Below are 16,204 nucleotides of genomic sequence, written 5' to 3'. Positions count from 1 at the left end.
TTTAAATATCTATTTTGTATTTTGGTCGACCCTGTAAAAATTGATGCTTTCGAAATCAGAAGTGTGAGGGGGTTAGAGGCGATGGTGTAGATGCATATTGGCAGTGGATCACCATATTTGGAGTTATATGTAGAGTTTGTAAGGACAAATGAAGGCTTTCGAAGGTCAACAATGTTCATGTTCGAGAGGATAGAACAAAAGAACAAGCCGAGAGTCTAACAACACAGTTGTGTGGTGGGTTTTCCACTATGTTAGAAATTTCCCATTATGATATCCCAAAATCATCAATGGGAAGGCACTCATCTATTTTTGCCCTGGATTTCAACCGCGATAACCCAAATTCTGAACAGTCGGGGTATGGTGGTAAGACTACTGCACGACACTTAGTTAGTGGTTTTGATTTAAATTTAGGTTATAGGGGAATAACATCAACTTCCAACTGTTGGCAATTAACAGGGGATTTTGGACGCTTCGACTACTATACAAAAAAGGATTATGTACACACTATGATGTCCATTGGCAAGGGGACATCCAACACGACAGATGTTGGTGGAGCCGAGAATGAAGAGGGGATTGAATCTGATGTTGATCCAATTCGGGAGCTCGGTGCCAATGGTTCAAAAGTTGCATTATTTTCTGAACTAGAGTCAATTCTGACTAAACCATAAGATGAAGGTCTTGGTGATGATGATGATAAAGATCCACGGTTCACGGCGTACTCACTTCCAGCCCACATGCATAATGTAGACCTATCGGTAGAAGATGAGTTGGAGTTTGTAGAACAACCATACAAAAGGCTAGGCCAAGCGAGTTCTTCATTGGATTTGGGTAATTTAGAAGCGGAGAAAGAGTTTTCAACTAAAGATGGTTGTCACTAAAATGAAGTGATACAACATCAAGAATGAGGTAAGCTTTCACGTAGCTAAATCTTGATTTGACAAGTTCAAGGTAAAGTGTGCAATGCGAGACAACAGATGTGCATGAAAAATCATGACTGGGTTCGAATCTGCACCAATAGGATGACGCATACTAACTAGAGGATGGTGTGGACATTGATGTCGGTGTTGGCTCTTACATAGATGTAGACAATAGACCTGCTTCACCAGACCTTGGATATAGTGGTGGCCATCGTGGCCTCCTCATATGCGATTTCCCCCTCCAATCTTTTTCACTCAGCATGTATGGCTTGGAAAAAAACCTAAACCAAGGCATATACTTTGGATAGCAAGTTAACTCCGGAACGACAATCGCCTCACAATGAGGTAAAAACTCTTACCAATTGTTCCACATGTTGATATATTCGTCGTGGAATCTAATTCAATTCTTATCTGGCCTCCCCCGCAAGTCGATAAGATAGAGATCATCGAGGTCTTGAGGTGCCATTGGAATCGATTGCCTGAACCCGAATTGCGACAACACCCTACTGACTCATACATCTCCATGGTAACATATACTACCAATGGCACATTCATGTGCCAAATGTTGGGATTCACCAGGGATTTTGACGGGAAGCATTCTTGATTATCGATCCTTATATGGTGTCCATACAAACTATATTAAAATAATGAAAAATTAGTTATATATATACTATTAAATCTTAAATCAATCAGTTATATATACTTACCTCCACTTCAGATTGTTGGTCTAACAGAAGCTGTATGTCTCGTAATTCTTTCGGTACTCTCGCATAACTCGACCTATGATTCCACCTATTGAAATAATTTGTTAACAGAATAATTTAAACTTTAAATTATTTTATTATAGTAAATAGATTATCTAATTAATTTTCCTTGTTACGAGTGAGAATATGTAACGGTAGTTTGCTTTAAGACGTAAAAACGGTAGCCAATATTGTGCCTATGACTACAGTAGCAGCATGTAACCACCAATTTTAATTTTGTGGTTGCATTGCCTGACACATCTCCCAGTACAATGTTGCCAACACAGCAGATGCCCAACTGAGTTCGTCCGCTTTTCTAAAGTTGACGAATTTCAGCAGCCACCTTAAATGGACGAGATTTCGTGACTTATCTGACACTAAGATACCCCCGATTATCATAAGGATATAAGCATGGATGTGTTCTTCCCTTTCGACTTCTGTCGAATCCTCATCAAGCTCACTGAAATTTCTTATTAACCAAGCCATTTCTATCCGGCCTCTAAAAATGGTCTCCGGAACCAGCCCCCAAATTTCCTTACATACCACTCTCCAATCGGTGTGAACAGTCCCAGTCACTATGGACCCATCTACTGGTAACTCGAGCTGTAACTACACGTCCTTAAAAGTGACAGTACACTCATCGTATAAAGTATGAAAAGTGTACGTCTCGAGTCTCTACCTTTCCACCAACACATTTACAAATATTGGGTCCAACTTACACCTCCTACCTATAAGGGCTATGTGCGAAAAATTAGCTTATCTCAAGTAGGGGCTCGATTAAAGATGATGGAGGAGCGGATAGATTACGAATGTTGGTTTGCAAAATTTGATCTTCCGCCTAATGAAAGAAATTATTTTTTACAAAATATTAAATTTAAATATAAAAAAGAATATAAAAATAGACAAAATTAAAATATAATAAGAAATATTCTTACAATTTGCAATTGATTGATGGAAATGTAGTTTTTTTCATGAAGGATTACAGAATTTGCCATTGATAATTTCGAAAAAAATGAATTGTAACACCCCTAACCCGTCTCGATTGTAGGATTAGGTTTATGGAGTATTACGATAAATAACGAATCTCAATACATCATAAAACAATTTTTATAAAGTTAAACATGTGCAACATGGTTAAGTTAAACATGCGCAACATGGTTATTTACATTTGTACTTATAAACTTTTAGTATATGCCACTTATAACCTAAACTAAAATGACTATTCCACAATAAATGAACGTTATAGGAATCAAGTGATAAGCTACCAAATTGAAGTCACCAAAACACCAAAAACATGATTTCATCTCAGAAGGAACAAAACATCCCAAGATATCTATTAACATAAACATATCAAATAACCTTTCAAAATACATTTAGTTACCAAATCATACATTAACTGTCACACACCATATCCAACCAAATTACCAATTAGGATTCACATCAATACACATTATATACTTCAAATGACACAAAATATAACCATAGTGCTTACAACATACATAACTAAAACCCTATTTATATGCCACTTATAACCGGACCAAAATGAATAATTAATTACTGAATAAGTTTTTGGATAGTGTGATCTCTAAAAGCAATCCAATTGACAGATCGAATCTGACGATCTACAAGGAATAAAAACCAACAAAAGATAAGTTTACGTAAAACTTAGTAAGGCATATTAAATATAAACTTTAACTTACCGTAACAATTGTAACTTAGATGTTTCTCAACTAAATACCATAACAAGATCAAGAGTTCATCATTAACCTATAGATATCACAACTCTGACAATGTTAGTGAGTTCACATGTATGAAACATATAACTTTACCATGTTATAAACATTATGAGTAAACACATTTAAAACTTAATTCAATCATCACCTATTCACTTAAAAATTCACATTTCTTTTCAAATATCCATATCCATTGTTTCAATTCATACATCTATTTCCATATAATCAATTCACATAACCATTTCATTTAATCATTTTGTACAACCATTTCGTACAACTATTTCGTATAATCATTTCATTTCACACATTTAACACATAATTATTTTGCATATCTCATTTCGTTTTTAATAATTCATATCAATTTCTCCATTCAATATCTCATTCCATATAACCGTTTCATATTTCCATTTCTTTTTATACATTTAACACATTTATCATCCGATGCACATTACCTGATAAACAATTGTTCAAGGATTCCATAGCGTCTTTCAAACATGGTCTTATTTATTTCCGACATGATGCCATAGTGTCTTTCAACTATGGTCTTATTCATTTCCGGCATAGTGCCATAGTGTATTTCAACTCTTGTCTTATTTATTTTTCGGTATAGTGCCATAGTGTCTTTCAACTATAGTCTTATTCATTTCTAGTATAATGCCATAGTGCTTTTCAACTATGGTCTTTTTCGTTTTCTGGTATAGTGTAATAGTGTCTTTCAACTATGGTCTTATTCATTTCTGATATGGTGCCATAGTGTCTTTCAACTATGGTTTTATTTATTTTTCAAGCCAATGAACTTGATCCCCATATACATAAATAGATATTAAATTACTGAAACATCAACTAATTAATTTAACCAAGTTACAAACTTACCTAATCACAATAGCTACGAACACTTCAACGACGACTACTCGACGACTTTTCCTTTCCTGCAATTATCAACCAACTGATTTGTTTCTTGATTTAAATATAATATTTTCATTCAATTAATCAATTCAAATAATTTCAAACACTTAAATTGACATATATAATTATTTATCAATATTTTACACTTTTACCCTAAACTTTTACCTTTTATTCAATTTAGTCTCTAATCCCGAAACTTTGAAATCTATCACAATATAAACAAATCAATGCTAGTATATTTCTATATAGTCCCCATACAACCCACATTTATCCATTTTTTTCAAGAATTTCATACAGTTTTACGGTTTTTACAACTTAGTCCTTAAACTTAAAATTAACCAAAATCACTTTTAAAATTAACCAAAATCACTTTACAAAATAGTCTTATTTAACTTCAAACCCAATAATCTATCCAATAAACTTGAAAACATAAAAATTACTAAAAGTGGACTAAAAAAACATACCTATGCAAAGCATGGCCAAAGCTTTAGTTTCTTGTTAATAGAGGAGTCAACCTAAGGAGGAAGATGGTGCAAAATATTTTTTGTTTTCTTTCCTTTTGTTTTATTATAAAATATATATTATTTTTTAATTAATTAATTTTTAACATATAATAATACATATTCTTAACCATCAAACGACCACTAAAGCTATTTAAGGTTTAATTACCTTATAAATCCCTCAAATAATGGTTTCATAGCTATTTAACTCAAATAAACTAATAGCAATTAAGTTTTACAAGTTTTATAATTTAGTCCTTTTTATTTAATTAACTATCCAAATGTCAAAATTTCTGAACCAAACTCCAATACACCTCTATATTCGCTTCATAAATATTTAATAAAAATATTTATGGGCTTGATTTATAGAAATGAGGTCTCGATACCTCATTTTCTAAAATCACTTGACTTTAGGGACAAACCACTTTTACTTAAATATTCATTCAGTTACCAAAATTATCAAATGAAAATTCAATATAATATTATAATTGACTCATAAATATTAAATAATAATATTTACAGACTCACTCGTCAGATTTGTGACCCCAAAATTGCTGCTTTTGACACCACTGAAAAACAGGCTATTACATGAACACTTTGTATTATAAAAAAATATTTTAAGAAAATGTTAAGATAATTTAGATAAAAAATAAATAAAATTGAGAGAGAAAAAAATAGTGAACTTAAGTGGGTTTTAAGAGGAATTTGAGAGAGAACTGAGAATATGAGAGAGTTGAGATTGAATTGGAAAAAAAATGAAATGGAGGGGGTTATAGGATAATTTTTTTACCATTGGGGCGGGGTCCAACGACTAATTAAATAACCATTGGAAAAGTAACCGACCGTTGGGGGAAAACAGCTTCCTATTGGAAGTGTTTTTCCTGAAATATGGCAGAAAAAGCTTTCTGCTAGAAGCGTTTTTCTGCATATCACTGGAAAAGGCTTCCAGTTAGAAGCGTTTTTCTGCATATCACTTGAAAAGGCTTCCAGTTGGAAGCATTTTCTAAAAAAAAATGGCCTATTCTTGTCATTTTTAATTAAATCAGTTTAATCCCATAAATATTTTATTTTTTTGGCATTTATTGGTAAAATAGTCAATTTTGACACCATTAGCAAATTTGCAAAAATTTCAGCAAATTAAATAACCCATTTTTCAAATTCAAATTTTAAAGTTACTTATTGCTTCTTATTTTTCATTTTTAACATACCCTCTATAACACCCTAAAATAGGGCTTAGGAGTTTTAAGGGTATTTTAAAAATTTTAGCCTATATAAGCTCCAAAATTTCGTAAGGTTGGTACTCAGTAATGTTTTCGACAATAATTTTCATAAAGTTAAGTCAATTTTTGGAAACGAGTTTTAAACGTCTTTAATTTGAAAAAGAAATGATTTATAAAAGGGTCAAAGCTGTGAGTCTATATGAAGCAATTAAACCAATTTTTCAAAATCAATGTAATAAACCTCCATTCCTAGTTATTTTCACGAATGCTTTTTCCCATCTCCTTAGTGTTGTTGTCCCTTGCTATTCTTCACTCTCTCAATTTATTTTTGACTCCCAAACTATAATACTTCAAATTTATATCATTTTCAAGCATTAAACCTCTCTAAATCTTCAAGAAATCACCCAAAAAGCTCACCAATTTCATCATCTTCTCCACTTGTGGGTTTTTTGAATTTGCATTGAAAACTCGTTATTGCTCTCATTAAAGGTAACCATTCGCATCTCTTTATTTTACAATGTTATTTGGTCTTTGAAATTGAATTTTTAGCCGTTAAGTCGCATGTTTTGATTAAAAGCTAAAAATCGGGGCCTTTAATGGTGAATTTTGATTTTGTGGATAAAAACTTGGTTTTAAAGTGTTTTTCAATTATTTTTAACCTAATTAGAAGCTTTCTAAAGTAACTTTGAAGTTTCATCAAGGATCTCTTGGGTTTTAATGAATTTTAGTTGTAATGGGCAAAACTTGTCAAAATATTTTGATACCTTAAAACACGTAGTTTTGTGTAGTTTAAAGGTTGGGAATTAGTCGTAGATGAATATGTAGATGAATGGAATTTTTTTCATGCAAAAAAGATTAAGCGTAGACTGATTTATTTGAATTTTAAGTTTGTCGTGCTAAAGGTTTTAGTTAGAAAATAATGTAGCTTAGGCTTGTGTTTGTGGCTCTTTGAGGTGAGTTATTAACTAATTGTTGACAGAATATATGTGTGGTTTGTCTTCTTGAAATGTCAGAGTCAAAAGGACCTTCAACGAGTAGAGATAAGGGCAAAGGGAAGCTTGTCTAAGCTTTTGGTTTTTCTGCAAAAGCAAATATTTTGTAAGTGTCTTAGAATCGCTGCTCGTAGATGATTCGTTGGGTATTTGGGAATTTAGAGGTAGTCTAAACCCCTACTCTAAATTCTGAGTGTAAATGTTCTTCTACGTATGCTAAATATGAGATAAATATGTTTGTAAATTGTGATAAGGAGAATTATGATGTGATGAAATATGAACATGTTGTGATGGTAAATATAAGGGTATGTTATTCATGCCATGTGACAGTGTGTATAATGTGCTAATGATATTATTATGTGGTGATGGTAAATATGAGAGTGTGTTTTAGACTTAAGTAATACGATGCATTTTTTTTAATGTTTCTTTTATAACGAAACGTTACGTTTCATTTGTTTGTTTTGCCTGCTAGAGCCATTTCTATTACAACAATCTTTTTTTTTCTCTTTGTTATTTCTATTGGGTTTGGAAAATGAGGTCATGTAGAAATTGAATTGAATATTCTCTTTCCTTTAATTCTCTCGTGCTATTCTCTACCTTTTTTTTCTTTTTTTCTTTCGATAATGTATCAAAGGTATCAAAGTAAGGCATTTTTCATGGCCGGCAACGAAGTCACCATGCATTCTTAGAATGATGCAACATACTGGCAACATAAGTTGACCAAGCTCTAACAGGAGTTTCTCAATGGGATAGTAAGTTAGATGCTTGAATGAAGGACTTCAAATATGAATCCAAATCTGAGATGAATTGACTACTTGAGCAGTATTTGGGAAATCCAACACCAATCACAACTATTGCTTTTTCACTTGATAAGAGAAAAGGGGTGTTAGGTGGTTATCCACCCAAAGAACCACTAACCCTCTCACCAGTGGTTGATATGAATAACTTAAGAGCTACACTTTGATTTAGCAGCTGGTAAACGCCGATTAGGGTGCACACGCTTGAGTGCTCTGGTTTGATGGCTAAAATTTTCTTGGACGGTGGGCTAACGTGTAGCAATACTTTGAGGTAAAAGGAATTCTAGATCATGCCAAGGTCAAGATTGTGATGCTTCACTTGAATGGTAAAATACTAGATTGGCACCACTTTTTCATTCAGAGGCAGGCCAGTTTCCATTTATTGACATGGTCGTACTATGCTCATTATCTCAAAAAGCGTTTTAGCTCTTGTACTTTTAAAAATTCGATGGCCGAATTTCACTCAAATAGACAGGGACTGCAGACCATTACCATGACTCCATCAATTTACTTAACAAATTGCACCTATTCGAGAGCTATGCCTTGAGCACCTTCACCAGTAACCTTAAGATTGAAATTGGTCAGTATCTTCAGCAATTTGAACCCACATCTATTATTGAAGGATTCTTAATGGCTAGACAAGTTGAGAGTATACTAGCTAATTCACAAAAGAAGGACTACACTGTTGGATTGAGCATTAATAACAAGGGTCCAGTACTGTTCCCATCACTTGTTACAATGTCAAAAATGCATTCTGAACCAACTGTAACAACCCATTTTTTAATGAAATTAGAACAGTGATTTCGGGACCACAAATTCAACCTGAAAATAAAAATTATTTTATTTTATTATATGGTCTGTATTATGATAGATATGTTGTGTGAAAATTCTGATATGAAAATGTTATCGATTAAGTGTTTAATTACAAGAAGGACTAAATTGTATAAAATGCAAAAGTTGAATTCTAGTAGGTATAAGGATTAAATAGCTATGGAATTCAAAACTAGAGGTCCTTATATGGTAATTAGACCATTAAAGAAAAGTATGTAGACTTTTCGTGACTTATCCATGGAAAAATTAGAAAAGAGTAAGGACTAAATAGGAAATCATAAAAATTAAAAGATGATAATTAATTAAAAAGAAATTATCATCTTATTTTCATGTCTTCTTCCCCAAAGTTTCTATGGAAACCCTAAGAGATATGAAGAAAACTTTCCAAGCTTAAAAAGGTATGAAATCAAGTCCTGTTTTTAGTAATTTTGACATTTTTGAAACCGGGATAGTCTAATCTATCTATTTGGGGGATTAATTTGAAAAGTTATCAAGGTATGAAATTTGGGTCATGGATGAATATGCTGAAAATTAGAAATTTATGGTAGAAAATGAAAGGTTGTTGATAGATAAACAACTTTTACAAAGTGATTTTTGATGAAAACATGATTTAGGGACTAAAATGTAAAGTTGTGAAATTTGATGAAAAATTCTAAATTTTTATGAATACATGTACTATAAATTTTGTAGTTGGATTTTAGTTAGACTTGGAATAGGAAGTAAATTGCACAAGTTTCATTTTTCGAGCCTAGGGATGAAATTAGAATTTATGGAAAAATTAGGGGCAAAATAGTAATTTTTTCTAAGACGTAAATTGAGTCCAAATGAGTATGAAATATGAGAAGTTGATGATTAAATATATTTTTATAGATCCAGAAAACTCACATTCAAGGTTAGATCGAGAAAAAGAAAAGGTTTCGGATTAGTAGATTTTATATGCAAACAAGTGTCGAGTTAAGGTCGTGTAACTTAATCGAGCATGTAATTATGTTAATTGAATGTTGTGTTTGAATGTAATGTGACTTATATTGAAATGTATTACTTGAATGCTATACTGGAAAATTTAATACATGCTTGAAATGGTGAAAAAAGAGGTTAAGTCTTGATTGAATATTGAATTCCGATGAATATATGTGCATTCCCAAAATGGATGAGGTCCTGCATTTGTTACGAACGAGATTTAGCTCAGACGAGTAATCCAATTGACCTTATTATATACAGGATTTAGCCTGGATGAGTAATCCTAATATAATACCTCCCGAGTATACGTTATGATTAGGGTTTAGCCTGGACTGGTAATCTTAATTGAGCTCTTTTGAGCATACGTTATATAAAGGATTTAGCCTAGACTGGTAATCCTGTTATACGATATGTAGCTCGAGAGTGTGTTCCTTTTTTAAGTGCCCTAATGGGTACCCTTGAATAAGAAATTGATGGATTATTGAATCGTACACCTCGAGTGTATTACTTGAGCATCCATCGGAATTTCAATGATTTAACAGACATAAAACTCTTGACATGGTATGAGAATTATGAGATGAAATGATAATGACTTGAAAGAATATTGCATGATGAGCTCATCTATGTTTAATTAATTGATATGAAGATTTTGGTGATTAACATATTTGATTGTAAGCATGCGTTTAGGCAATTATGCCAAATGGATGGAAAACATGATATTGTATGCTTAGATTTAATAAACGGGATTGGTAAGTTTAGTTTCCATTATAGGAACTTACTAAGCTTGTAATGCTTACTCTGTTTTAATTTCCTTGTTTTATAGTGCTCAGAAGGTCGCGAAGGTTGGAAGATCATTGGAGCATCGTCATACTATCAACTAGCTTATTTTGGGTATATTTAGTAAAATCATTTTGGTATAATGGCATGTATAGGACAACTTGACCATTAATGGCTTGATAATGATGTTTGTAATCTAGCCATTAGAATGGCTAGTAATGGTTGTTTTGATATACTTGTAATGCCATGCTATGGTAGCTAAATATATGTTAAGTAGTTGATCAAATTATGTCTAATATATGGAATGAAACAAGGTAAGATTGTAAGCATGTATGCATGTATGCATGTAATGGTATGCCATGACGAATGATGGAATTTGTTTAATTTGAATGCTTGGAATGATTGGTATTCGATGTGTGTTTCAAGTGCAGGTCATGGGTGGGAGAGAAATGAAGCTAGAAATGACTTTATTTTGTCTATACGGGCAGACACACGGGCGTGTGTAATACCCCGAAAATTTTTACAGTAAGATATTATCCTTGATATAGTAAAATAAGGAAATGAAGTGACAAAAAGGGAAATTTTGAGTTATGTCAAAATTGAGAAGTATATTATGATATATTAATTCAAGAAAAGACTAAATTGTAAAAGTGAAAAAAGTTTTGTTGCACAAGATTAAATACTCAAAATTTGAGGGGTTAAAGTGTAAATATGAAAAATTTGAAGGACCAATAGTGTAAATATTTTAAGAGTGAAATGATCTAGAAACTAAGGAAAATGGGTGAATTAGGACCAAATTGAATAGGTGAAGAATTATGAGGGACTAAATTGAAATTTTACCAAATTAAATGATGACTCAAGGATGAAATTTTAAAAGATAATAAAGGGCAAAATGGTCAATTGGAAGAGAGAGAAATCTAGAAAGCAATGATGATGTTGGAGATATTTTAGATTAAATAAATAAATATTAGTTTATTAATATTTTAATTTAATTTTTAAATGATATTTTATTATTTTATTATTATTTTATTTAGTATATATAAGGAAAGAAAGATGAAGAATCATCATCTTTTTCCCATGCACCCAACGTATGAAGAGAAAAGGAAGAAAGAAACTTTCTTTTCTTTACAATTTGGTTATTCTACCAAAAATTCACCATTTTCACCCAAAAATCAAAAGAATTTCCATAGCTACCAAGAGAGAAAAATGTTAAGGAGGCTATGAGAAGTTAAAATATCAAGTTGAATTCAAGAAATGGAAGCTGAAGGTGAGAGAAAATCAAGATGAAGATTGAAATCAATAGAACAAGGTAAGAACATCATGATTTCAATATATTTTTAAGTTTGATATTATTGAAAAAGCATGAGATTGATGTTAATGTAGAGTTTCCTTACATATGATCCTATGTTCTTGATATGTTAGTGAAGAGAAAATAAGAGAAAGTGATGAAAAATAATGTAGAGAAAGAAAATAAGGGTGTTATAAACATGGTAATTAATATCTTGCACTAAAATAGTTTTGGACAACAGCAGTGATCTAACTTTGAAAAATCATCAAAAATTGTGAAAATTTAATTAGAAGTTGAATAAAATATGAAATTAAATTTTATTGAGTCTAGTTTTTCATAGAAGAAACGGTGTAAGCAATGAAATTGTAAATTGTGAGATATAACAAATTTAGTTAGACAAGGTTAGAATGATTTTGGGTTCCCCTATTTTGACTTTGGAAAATCATAAAAAAATTGAGAAAAATAATTAGGCTCTTAAATTTATATTTTTGAAATAATAAATGAGTCTATTTTCAATAGAAACAAATGAGAACATCATCTGAATCCTGTATAATGAGATAATTAATTTTTAGTAAAGAAGGGTAAGAACTGTCAGACAGCAGAATAAGGGTGAATTTAAAGAATAAACTGTACTTATTGGCTAAACAAAAAATTCTAAAAATTTTATGGAAAGAAGATATATGAGTCTAGTTTCAAAGAAAATTAGCAGATCTTAATTTGGAGTTCTATATCTCCAGATATAAATAATTTAGTGACTATGATGCAGATGGACAGCTTGAATATTCATAAAAGTAAATAATAAAAATTATAGATAATGTTACTTACAAGTGTGTTATATACATTAAGGATATGGAATGGAGAGGAGGAAGAGGAAAAATCTCTATGAATATTCATCTAGCATGGCTAATTTGCATATTTTAGGCTCAGGGACTAAATTGAATAAAAGTAAAACTTTATGGGCAATTTTGTAAAAATGTTAGAAATGACCAAATTGCATGAAATAGATTATTTTATTATTTAAATTACAAAATTGAATGAAATTATTAATTTAGTTTAAGATCGGGGGAAAACATGTTTTAGGGATTAAATTGAAAAGTGTCGAAATTAAGAAAAATTCTGATATTTTATAGAATTCATGGACTGTTATCAATATGTATGAGAATAATAGCTGGAAATAAGGATTAAATTGCAAGAATTTTATTTTTCTGACCCTAAGGATGAAATCGTCATTAATTAAAAGTTTAGGGACAAAATGGTAATTTTGCCTAAAGCGTTAATTAAATGCATTAGAATATGAAATGAATGAAAATGATAATCAAATTTATTTATAAAGATCCAGATGACTCAAATACAAGACTTGATCGTGGAAAAGAAAAGATATCGGATTAATGAAATTATAAACACAAACAAGTAATGAGGTAAGTTTGTGTAACTTGAATTGTATTTTTAAATACTTGAAATATGTGGTTATGTGATGAAAATATGATTTGAATGTTCAATTCATGATAATTGATGAAATATTGATAATACTCTATATAAATTGAAAATAAATCCCGGTTGAATGGAATGGAATTCGATGGATCATTGGAAAAGGAATTGATGGTAAAAATGATCTAACTCGGATGGGTGATCCTATCCTGATATAGCCCTCCCGAAGAATACCTGTAAAATGGATTTAGCCCAGACGGGTAATCCGAATTAGGGTCTGAATTTAGCCTGGACTGGTAATTCAGATCCAAGCTCATTAGAGTAATTGTCGTTGCAGGGGATTTAGCCTGGACTGGTAATCCCGACAATACTCTATGAGTTTATATTACAAGGGATTTAGCCTGGACTGGTAATCCCGCTGTAAGGATAAGGTTCATGGGAGTGTGTTTTCTGAAATGAAATGTGTAAGACCATGGTTGAAAGATACCATGGCAACATGATATGAAATGAATAAGACCATGGTTGAAAGATACCATGGCAACGTGACATGAAATGAATAAGACCATGGTTGACAGATACCATGGCAACATGATATGAAATGAATAAGACCATGGTTGAAAGATACCATGGTAACATGATATGAAATGAATAAGACCATGGTTGAAAGATACCATGGCAACATGACATGAAATGAACAAGACCATGGTTGAAAGATACCATGGCAACATGACAGAAAATGAGTAAGACCATAGTTGAAAGGCACTATGGCATCATGTCAAAGATAAATAAGACCGTGGATGGGAGACGCTATGACATCTGTTGAAAAATTGATATTCAGGTAATATGTATCAGATGACAAATGTTTATATGAAATGGTTGTGTGAAATGTTTACAAGAACTGGTCATATGGAAATCTATGTACAAAATAGTTGTATGAAATAATTATGAAGATAGATAAACGAAATAAGTATAAGTACATGGAATATAATTTATGTTAAGTTTGATATAAGCTTTTACCGAAATAAATATACATAAAATATATGAAAATGATGGAGCATGAAATATTGATATAATGAAATGAATGATATATACTTATGAAGAAACGGTAAGAGAATGATATGTTTCATGACATGTACATATATGATTATCTTTAATAAGTTGGTACAAGGAAATTATGTAAGTAAAGACAATTATTAAACTCAAGTGTGACATGTCGAGAAAATAAGTATATCAATGTTGAATTTATATGAAATATGTACTAGTATACTTACAATGTTGCTGTTTGATGCTTATACAAGTGCCAAACTGTTGATTGAATGGTAATATATTTATTTATATGATGCATTGAATCGGTAAGTATTTAATTTTTTTTAGGTTATCTGTAAATTCTAGTAATGCTCCAAAACCCTGTTTTGACGATGGATACGGGTTAAGGGTGTTACAATGTGGGTCTAAACCGTGTGTGACACGCGAGCGATTACATGGGCGTGTAGTTTGGCCGTGTATCCCCTGCACCTTAATATTGAGAAACAGAATGCTCAGAATTGAGTACACGGGGAAAGACACGGGCGTGTGTCTCAGTTGTGTGTACTACACGGCCTAGAACACGGGCGCGTGTCTTGGCTGTGTGAAACCTGTACCTAATTTCGAAAGAATTTAATTAACCACACGGCCTAGCACATGGGCGTGTGGCATGGCCGTGTGCACAAGTGAGAGAGTTACACGGGGTCGAACACAGCCTGCAGCATGGGTGTGTCCCTTGGACCACATGGGCGTGTGAGCCCTGCAATTGGAAAATTTTTGTAATTTTACAAAAAATTCTTAGAGTTCTAGATTAAGTCCCAACACGATTTTAATGCTCGTATTACGCCTCGAGGGTTCAATTAAGAGACGTTTTTGATGATTTCGGTTAATGAATAGTAATTTTCATAAATTATTTATAAAATGTTCTGAAAGTTTTGATAATGCTCCGAAACCTTGTTTCGACGACGGAAACGGGTTAGGGGTGTTAATTTAGTGGTATCAGAGTTACGGTTTAGCCGATTCTTAGATTTGATGTAGCAAACACGAGTTTAGCTATACATTTCATTATATAAATTGTGATAGTATGATGACTCCTGATCATTTTAAATTTGTTTTTCACATAGTAATGTCATCCAACTGAGCTAAAGCTGAATCTGAGGAAGCTGAGAGCAGTGCATTAGCTTTAGTTCAAAGAGTTGCATCTGCATCTGGTAGTGAAAGACCCATGTCTGAGAGCCGAAGTGAGGAGGCAAAACAGACCTTCTTTCAATTGATGAATGAATGGTTTCCCGAGTACTTAAGAAAAAACCCTACTGTATAATGACCTCCCCCACTTGCTCCTCAATCGATTCTTTAGGTACCACGGGGTGCTGAACCCGCTAAAACAAGTGAGGCTTCGGTAGATAAAATTAGCAAACATGGGGCAGAAGAACTTAGAGCTACCGCAGATGATGATCTGGAAATGGCTGAATTTTGGTTGGAAAATATCATCTGGGTTGTTGATGAATTTCTTGTACGCCTGCCAAATGTCTGAAATGTGCAGTATTTCTACTGAAGAATATAGCTTATCATTGGTGGAATACCATAACTTCAGTGGTACCGAGAGAGAATGTTACATGAGAATTCTTCCAAGCTGAATGTAGGAAGAAATACTTTAGTTAGAGATTCATGGATTAGAAAAAGAAAGAATTTTTAGAACTCAAGCAGGGAAACATGACTGTATCCGAATATGAACGAGAATTTGTTCGGCTGAGTAAATATGCAGAGAATGGGTCCAGTCTGAGGCTGAGATGTGTAAACGCTTTGAAGAGGGTTTAAATGAAGATATCAAGTTATTGATTAAAATTCTCGAAATAAAGAAATTTGTGGTGTTAGCCGATCGAGCCAACAAATCTGAGGAATTGAGTAAAGATAAGAATTAAGCTGAAATAGAGGCTCGGGTTTCTGGAAAAGGATTATTAGTAAGTCACAATTATCTACTTTTAAGAAAATAAATAAGTATTTTGATCGTGTGAACACCTCTCCGAGATATTCTGAAAGAGAGCGGTGCTTTTAACGTTCTAACCTGAGGTCTTCATCTCCATCTGTG

The sequence above is a fragment of the Gossypium hirsutum genome, chromosome A07 (genome assembly GCF_007990345.1).
Source record: "Gossypium hirsutum isolate 1008001.06 chromosome A07, Gossypium_hirsutum_v2.1, whole genome shotgun sequence".
In the NCBI taxonomy this organism is placed as follows: domain Eukaryota; kingdom Viridiplantae; phylum Streptophyta; class Magnoliopsida; order Malvales; family Malvaceae; genus Gossypium; species Gossypium hirsutum.
Note: the sequence above shows the minus strand (reverse complement) of the source record.